The following is an 8,768-nucleotide window of genomic DNA, read 5'->3' as shown; positions in this document are numbered from 1 at the left end:
CCTGTATTGATACTGGGGGTTACCCCGACCCAGGTGCAGGACCTTGCACTTGGCCTTGTTGAACCTCATGAGGTTCACACAGGCCCACCTCTCCTTCAATTTGTCATTGAAGGATAAAGATGTGTTGCTACACTGGGCAGACATTCAGATTACTACATGAAAGCATAGTGAAGGTGTAACTGTGGGTGATGCTCACCCTTTCTTGCACCATCAAGTATCTTTAAAGTTAGCATAAAGCGGGCTTTTTACAAGAGAGGAGGAAGGAGCTTGCCTTTTTAGGGTTTTTTTGGTAGCAAAATAGCAAGAACAGAAGGTGAATATGGGTGACAGGAGGGAGATGAGAAACGTTCACCATCTTGGCTTTAACTTGAGGAGTTTCGACTGAGAAAAATGGGAGGCTGTTGAAAAGCATCCCAAATGTTGAGTTTCACCTTTCCTTTCAGGCACACACCCTGTTTGCCCAATGCCCAGTTTGCTCACCTGTACAATGCTTTGGTTTAGCGACTATACGATGAAAAGAGATTATTTTGCTTGCCGAATTTCATAATGTGCAGCACTTTCCCTCCTGCTTGCATGTGTGGGCTAGCTCTGCCACCCTCATGCATCTCAGCAAGGCCTACTGCACCTTAAACATAAAATGCCAAGAAGGGTATTAAATTGCTACCAGAAGCAAAGGTGCTGGCACCTCCACTCAGGCACCACCAATAGGCCTAGTGCTACGGGGAGCTCTGGCATAGCCACCCATCCCTGCTGGACCACTGATCATCTGCAAGGGCAAATCCTGGCACTGCTCTCCTGAAGACCCCCCCAATGCATATGGCCACTGGGACCCAGCAGCTGGCCTGAACGCAATGAAAAGCATTGCCCTTTGCTGGCATCATCTGCCTTTGGCAGATGCAAACCGGCAAGTGGAGTTTAAAAAGAAGAAAGCAGTAGACCTCAGGTGTCGTCAACTGCTCCCAAGGAAAGGGGGTAGGGACCCACCAAAACCCCATGCAGAAAAGCTCCTGCAGAAGAGAGGGCTCCTCTCCACGGGGCGGTGCAGCTGCTTCTTTCCTAACATGAAGCCACATCCTGAGCTGTACCTTTAGGCTGACTTAACCTGCCCCCATCCCAGGCAGTAGGAGCACCAGTGGGAGGCGAGCGGCACACAGCCACCCCTGGCAGCACAAGGCTTAAGGCCTCCACTTTTGCAGCCAAAGTCACAGGGGCTTGGCTCTTCTGCCAGTCAGATGGACTCCTTCCTACTGCTTGCTAATTTCTCTTGTTTTCTTGCTTTTTTGTTGTTGTTGTTCTTTTTTCTTTGAAACCTCCCCATTTTCCAGCATCTTTCTAGGAACTCCTGGAGATGGAGGAGGCAGAAACAGTATCTACAGCATCTTATCTAGCAAAGATAACCTCATGCCCACTACCTGTTCACCTTTACTATTCTCCTATTTGATACCCCCAGTACATGATGGCATGGAAAATACACGTTTCTTGCTGAAGAACACATCAAAGAGCCAAGTACAAACAAAAATATTGACTGAACACCTCTGCCTTCTGAGTCAGAGTTAGCAATTTTTCATCCTTTAGCTCTTTTCCACTCACAGCTTCCCCATCACCGGGTGACTCTGCATTTAAGGAGTCTTTCTCACTGTTCATATCCTGCTCGCCATGCTGTTCATGCGTTTGGCAGCCTTAATCAAAGAGCAGGCTTCCCTAACTCCAGCTCCACACTTGTTGCGGCTAACAATCCCAGCTTTTCATTTGGCTTGTACTGGATTTGGTTCGTAAATGCCATTTCCTTGCCCTTTTGCAACCAAATTGGACTTCCAGGTGAGGAACCCCCCCTTACACCGATGCAGCACCAGAGGCCATGCTGGAGTCTAAAAAGCCCTTCCTGACCTCTCTCCAGCCAGCACCACACTTAGTCTTACATTTTCTCTCATTCAAATTTGTCTTGTGATTACATATACGCACCCGTACATACACATACTTATGTGCACACACACACACATGCATATGCATATGCATGGGCAAATGAGGACATAGGAGGATCCCCAGCTGAAGGGGCCCAGCCCTCCTGAGCTATTAGTCTGTAATTTGGCAGAAAGCAACACCCCAGACCTGGAGACCTTGCAGCTCTGTGTCCCAGGCCTGACGAGGGTTATCAGGAGTACATCTTGCTGTGGTGCAAATGAGAGCGTGCGACCCAGAAAGGCTGGTGCCAAAACCCCAGAGGCTTCGGGACATCCCTCTTACGATTACAGGAACTCTAGGAAAAAAGTCCACCCAAGAAACCGGGAGCTTTGCCTGCCAAACCCCGGGTACAGCCAGCTCCCAGCAGATGGGGCAGGTTGCCCCCAAACTGAGAGCCATGTTGGGGTGCACTTTGTGCCCAAAATCAGAGCAGCTGGATGCGTGTGTCAGCACCGCAAGTGTTTTACCATAAAGCCCTCAGAAAAGGGCTTCCTCATATACCTGAGCTGACTTCTCAGGCTGTCAGTCACAGGAGATTTCAGTGGTGTTAAAGCAACCAAAACCAAAATGAGGGGAAGAGACATCAACCTCATTTCCCTGCAGGTCTGTGCTTTCCCGTGGTTGATGCAAGCCCCTCTGGTATCTCATCACGTCGTATTTTACCAACACTGACCTACACGTCAAGTGGGGCCCAATGTAAAAAAGGTCTGAATAATTTATTACTGACCCGGCAGGGGAAGAAGCAAGTAATTAACAGATTACTATCAAGGACCTTTTAAAGTAAAGGAAGAAGAAATGTCTCACTGCAAATGTGAAATTCTTTCTGCTGGTAAATGACGGCCAGCTGTGAGCACTGAAGAAAACCTTGTTCAGTCCAATGTCCCAGCTCCAGGGTTTTCCTGCAGTGTTGATGCAGTGGTATTTGTGGCACACACCAGCATGGGCTGGACAACCCCTCTGCACAGACAGACATGCATGGAGGCACGCCTACGCACAGGGCACGCACCGCCAGCACAAGGAGGCTCCGTGCCCAAAAACCCCATGCCATATCCCACTGTCAAACTGGGACTCACCTGCAGCAGGAGCCTTCCTGAGCATGAGCATCTGGACTTGGAGCATTAATTGGGACATTTGGGTCCTCATTAAAACACATATCCCCAGGAAACTTGCTAGACAAGGGAAAAAAAAAAGTTGACCTGGACTTGTTTTGCTGAGTCAGGATGATGTAAACATGCTTGAAAGGAATAAACACTCCCACTTTTGAGTCACCTGATAAAATCACATACGTCAGCTATCTTAACTCTGCTGATACCGAACGACTTAAACAGAAAATAGCCAGTAGTTCCGTGGGTTGCCAGGCTGGAGAAGGCCGTTGGGAATACACCGACTGCCTGGCAGATGGGCGTGTGCTGCACCCTGTTCCTGGGGATTTACACAAGCCCTCCTGATCTTGCTCGGCGACAAAGGAGGAGTACCATTGCACTGACAGTAAAGCTGAGCTGGTATAAATGTGGGGTACGATCAGAGTCAATCGCCTATGATTATGCAAAGCCCAGCTAGCACAAAAGATTTTGCAGCGGAGCACGTTTTTTAGATCTGGGGCATTACCCTAGGATTATGCTACTGCTTGGTAAAAGCAAATGTATGCTACTGCTTGGTAAAAGCAAACGAAGCCTGCAAATACAGCAAGTTCCCAAAGAGGCGCTGGGTTAGTGGTAAGCGGGTAAAGGCTGTGGAGCCATCCTGCACGCCCTCGCCCAGCACCCAGGAGGCTCCTTCTCCCCTCGAGGGCCGGCCGCCGTCACAGCGGGCAATGCCGTCACATCAATACCACTCATGAATGTGCTGAACATCTGCGAATGAGCAGCATAGATTTTCCAAAGCTTTCTTAAACTTTTATGAGCACCCCCCCATCATATACTGTCATACGATCTTTCCTCATAATGCATTTCACTTGTGATTTCCGTGCTTTGCTGTTGGCCTCCGTGCAGCAACAAGGCATGGGGTGAACCCATACACTTGTCCCTACAGCAACACGCATGTTGCTGCTGGGGCTGGAGTCTTTTTATTCAGGGTATAGGACAGTTTTGATGTGGTGTTGCATTGCAGGTGATAATGTTTCACCAAGGGTTGCAGGAAGTAAAGCAGTGGCTGTGCTGACTGCCAGGACGGTATCTGCACCGGCAGGGCTTGCGGATTTGTGTGCTCACAAATGGATGTGGGAGGACATCTGCGTCCCTAACTACGTACTATTCAGTTCTCCACAGACAAGTACTTTGTTTATCTAGTGTGTGTTTGCCAGCCATCTTTAGCCAAGCAGCTACACTGGCTTTTAGCATCCTTTTTCCCCTCGGGGGGGTTGATCATTTCCCAGTGAACATGAAGGTTGCTGACTCCAAATTCAGCAGAAAGGGCTCAGAATGGCCTACTGGCTTGTGCCCCAGGAGCTGAGCTGCAGCAGGGAGGCACCCAGCAGAGGCGCTCCGTGGGCACCAGCTTGCAGGAGCAGAGACCCCCGACCCCTCAGTCTTGGGGCATTAGGCAGACACTGCTCTTGATGCTTAGGATGAAAGCCAAGCAGAGTCCCAGCTCTGCGAGGTTAATAACCAGCTGTAATAAAGACAAGTAATGCTATAAAACAGTACACCAACCATAAGTCAGGCTAAGAATGTCACTAATGGATATTTTTCCAGCCCTGATTCAAAGCACAATGATGGGCTTTCAGCAGAGCAATTAAAGCAATGCTCAGAGTGGAAATATCTCACGTGAACCAAGTCCCTCTGGGTAGTTTGTCTACAAATTGTGCCCATGCTTAAGATTCAAAGGACGTAAAAAGGGTTTAAAAATTTGGGGAAAGGTGATGAGTGGAAAGAATGCACATTTTCAAAAAATACCCTCTGTCTCTTCTTAAGACAGACAACTCAAGGCATGGTGCTCAAGGTATGCTGGAGAGGTGAAGTTACCTAAAATTGGTCGTCCAGAGGGAACGGGTAAAACTGCTTCATCCTTGACCCTCTGTCCCTGTACGTTGCTGCACTGTGTTACACCTCGGTGAAGAAGGAGGCTCTCCTCCAAGCACCCCACAGCTGGGGGGAGGTTTGGGGTCTGCTCACCTCGCAGCAGGTGGAGGGCACCAAGTGGACAACCCAGACCCCTGGGAGCACCGTGGGGTGCTGGGGTGCTGTGCTGCACTGTATTCATCTGCTGCTGTGGGATCAGGCAGAGACCTGCTAATGCACAGCAAGCAACAGACAAAAGGTGGGATCAGATGGAGGAAGTGCCGTTTTCCTGGGAAATCTCTGATTTCTTGGGAGCTATGGGGACTTCCCTCCTGCAGCTGCTCTTTTGCTGCCAGGCAGGTCAGACAAGAGCTGGGGGCTGCTGTGCTGTATTTAAAGCAGCAGCAGAAGGTGATGGGGCAAGTGCTTTTTTTTTCCTTGCTATCCATCAACCTGCATTGAGCTGGGAGGGCCATGAGTGGTTCTGCCTCTCCAGGAAAAGGTCAGGAGAGGGGAGTCCATCCTTCCTAACCAGCTTTGTCCCCAGAGAGGAGCCCTGGCTGCCCACACTGCTCTGGGGGGTGGAGGGGGGTGCCACTGTGCCGCAATGCCCATCTCAGCAGCAGCAGGAGCCCTGATGTGGTGACCCTGCTCCAGGCAGAGGAAGCCGGGGATATGGCTCGTTGCACCGGCTGTGCAAGCCACCCCTGGCCTGGGTCAGCCCTCAGCGCTGCATGCGTCTCGTTCACAGGCAGGTGCTCCCAAACCCCAAACCCTGAGCGCTCAGGCTGGGCAAGGCCATTTCTGGGGCTATGGGGTCAGCAAAAATGAAATGCAGGGTGAAATGCAGCATCTGGATTCAGGAGCAAACTCCCCAAACCTTGGGGGGATTTGCTGCAAGAAAATTGGCTTGGGCTTTCCTCTCTTCTTCACCAGTAATCATCCTCCCCCACCCCCTGCACCAGCTAAAAGCAGGACAAGCATTTGTATGGACCCAGGTGTATTGCTCACAGGGAAAACCCTTGCTGGCAGTGCCACACAGACCTGCAAGGATCCTCCGTCTTTAGCAAGCACAGCGCAAGCGGTAACTAAAGAAGCTTCCTGATTCTGTCTCACTGGTTGGCTTTAGCAATAACCTGCCACAATCATATCTCTCCTGAGGAGCAAATAAAGTTCAGCTCTCAGCCTAGAGCTAATCAAGAAAATTCGCTTTGGAGGAGTGGCTGGTTTGTAAGTGCTGTGGTTTAATTGCAGCAGAGCAGCCTGTCCAAATGCACCACATTCAAGGAGATCCTGCAGCTCTTCTCTGCCTACAAGTCTATGGACTGAAGACGGCATGCTCAGATAAAATAGCACAGCTTCTGTGCTGCAGACAGTGCTGACAAGTGCTGGGCTTATTACTTGTCATTGTGGCAAATCCATTTATTCGACTTACTCCAAAAGGAATGAGCGACACAATGTTCTGTAATTTTGAAGTCAATTTGGTGGTGGTTAAGCGATGGAAAACAGAGACTGAGTCGTCTTTACTTATAAAATCCAACAACATGAGATCTCAAGCATAAAATACAAACTACTAAGTCCCCCTCCCCAGATTGCAAGAATTTAAAACATTGCCAACTCATCCAAGTAAAGCAGTCCCATTAACTGCAAGGGCTACCTTTTCAAGGGTCAGACCAATAAGCAAATTAATTTCTGCATGTAACTTTTAGCAACTTGGGCATAAAGGAGGTGTAAGGGGGTGAAGAAAGAGGCATTTCCATGGGCTACTTCCTCTTCTAAAACCACTGTCCCCCAGCAACTGAGTCTTGCAGTAAAATGAAGCAGGAATCAAACTGCTCCTCATTTTGATTCTCGCAAGACCAAAATTTCAGATAAATTGGGATGCAAGTCCAGCACTAAACACCCCAAAATATCCACTGATTCATGTTTGTTGGAAATATATACTGGGCTTCTAACACCAATCTTGTTTCACATCCCTGGAAGTTTCATCAAAGTTAGGTCCTACTCGGTAGAGATCATTCCTGGTACAGATAAGCACAGTTTCAAAGGGTGATCTTGTAATATTTTTGCCAATCTTTGTCTCCTTTTGTTTAGCAGTAACAGATTACACTGTGACCAAACAGGTAATACTAACATGCCAAATATAAAACACACCTTTTCCTTTGGCTTTCTGGTAAGGATCCTTAGTTTCTGGCAAACAACCCTGTTCTACTCAAGCCACCAGATCCACACCAGATAATAAAGAGGGCTGAGCAAATCCAAATCAAACACAGACCATTATGTTTTCTTATTGAAAACAGGAGAGGGTTTCTGGCCAGCTGCCAGGAAATTAATGTGGGATTAGCTGGACATTTCTTGCTTCAAAGCCCTGACCTTTTATCACTGTTTGAATTTCCACCTTGGTATAGACCTGGGAGAGGTGGTTGCTTCTCATAATGGGCAAATTTCTTAGTTAAGCCAAACAAGTAAAACAGGAAAGAAATCAAGAAAAAGCAAGTCTCTTACTGGAGAGCAGATTCTGTAAGACTGGATGTGGATGCATCTCGTACTGGGAGAAGGTGGTTTGTTTTCTCCAAAATATGCTTCACAGCAACCTTTCATGGCCTCTGTATTTAGTGGGCACTTATTTCTACCTGTGTCAGTGAGTAACTGGAGCCTCAATTTCTCCAGGCCTGGACATGGCTCTCTTGACAGAAAACTGCATGCAGCTCAGACACCTCTTTTGCTAATACTGCAGTCCTGAGGGCCCAAGAAAGACAGACCCTGGGGGAAATGGGAAGCCACTTTTTGGGCAGATGTGAGCTAGAAACTCAAAGTTTATATGCAGGATCATGCACAATCTTGGGGTGTTCTGCTCCAAGGCTGGTTAGTGTTTATTTCCAGGAGCAAATTGACACAGGCATCAGATTAGGAATTTTCTTATCCACCTTTCGGTGAGACCACATCCCAACAAATGCCATTTTGCTACTGAAAGCCTGAGCTATAATGTTGAGGCATTACTAGCGTTTTGGGTTTAATCTATGTTAAAAAAAAAAAAAAAGAATGAGGACGGAGTTGTTTTTACAGGGCCCTGAATGGCTTTATATTGTGTGAGGGCTGCAGAAATGAGAGCCCTGAGCAGGTGTTAGAGACTGCCCAGCACCTCTCAGCCCAAGGTAACCAGCTGTTTTCCAACCTATATGGCAGCTAAAAGTGACGTGAGCCAGTTGAGGTACGCAGAAAAAAAAAAAAAAAGCTGGGTGCAGTTCAGTAGCCTTTGCCTCCTGCCCTGTTCAAAAAAACCAAAAGGCCAGTGACTGGTCAATGTAAATTAAGGCTGGAGGTCCTCTTGGAAACACCAGCTTTGTTTTGAGTCAACACACACAGGATGATTTTGTGCCGACTGCACTTGAGTGGGCAGGGCTGGGCTGGAAATTGCTGAAGGCTGGAAATACTCCCAGCCATTGCAATCATTGGGAGTTGGTTTCTACACTGGACTTGAAACAGCCCAGACCTGAGTGCCCTCACAGTCTTATTCTCTCCATTTCACTGCTTTAGCAAACTTCCTTTGAGCCCCTCTCAGCCAGCAACCCACTGGCCTCGCTCTTAAGATAAGCAAGTCTAGCCTGCATCCAGAGATCCCAAAACCTAACAGCAAACCACAGCTTTGCTTTCTGCCCCCAGCTGCCAAACAAAGCGTGTTTGCAACAACTCACCAGTGTCAGCACTTTGCTGAATTGCAGCCTAAAACCAGTGTCCCAAACCTTGTGGTGCAAGCCTGGCACCCAGAGAAGCGCAAGGCTGGAGGAGCCTGGTTCCTCCCTCATA

The 8,768-nt window shown here is 48.4% G+C and overlaps 1 long non-coding RNA gene across 1 annotated transcript in view; it reads right to left on the bottom strand.

The window, feature by feature from the left end:
• The window catches only part of LOC118451921, a 16,839-nt gene extending 13,672 nt beyond the window's left edge, over positions 1-3,167 (bottom strand). The window contains exons 1-2 of the long non-coding RNA XR_004841506.1: positions 3,036-3,167; positions 481-2,919 (exon numbers count right to left, since the gene is read on the bottom strand). This is a non-coding gene — a long non-coding RNA (uncharacterized LOC118451921). The remainder of the gene's footprint in view (positions 1-480; positions 2,920-3,035) is intronic.
• Between the last annotated feature and the right edge of the window lie 5,601 nt (positions 3,168-8,768).

The sequence above is a fragment of the Egretta garzetta genome, unplaced genomic scaffold, assembly GCF_000687185.1.
Source record: "Egretta garzetta isolate BGI_Z169 unplaced genomic scaffold, ASM68718v1 scaffold22, whole genome shotgun sequence".
NCBI lineage: Eukaryota > Metazoa > Chordata > Aves > Pelecaniformes > Ardeidae > Egretta > Egretta garzetta.
This window is presented reverse-complemented; position numbering and strand designations above follow the sequence as displayed.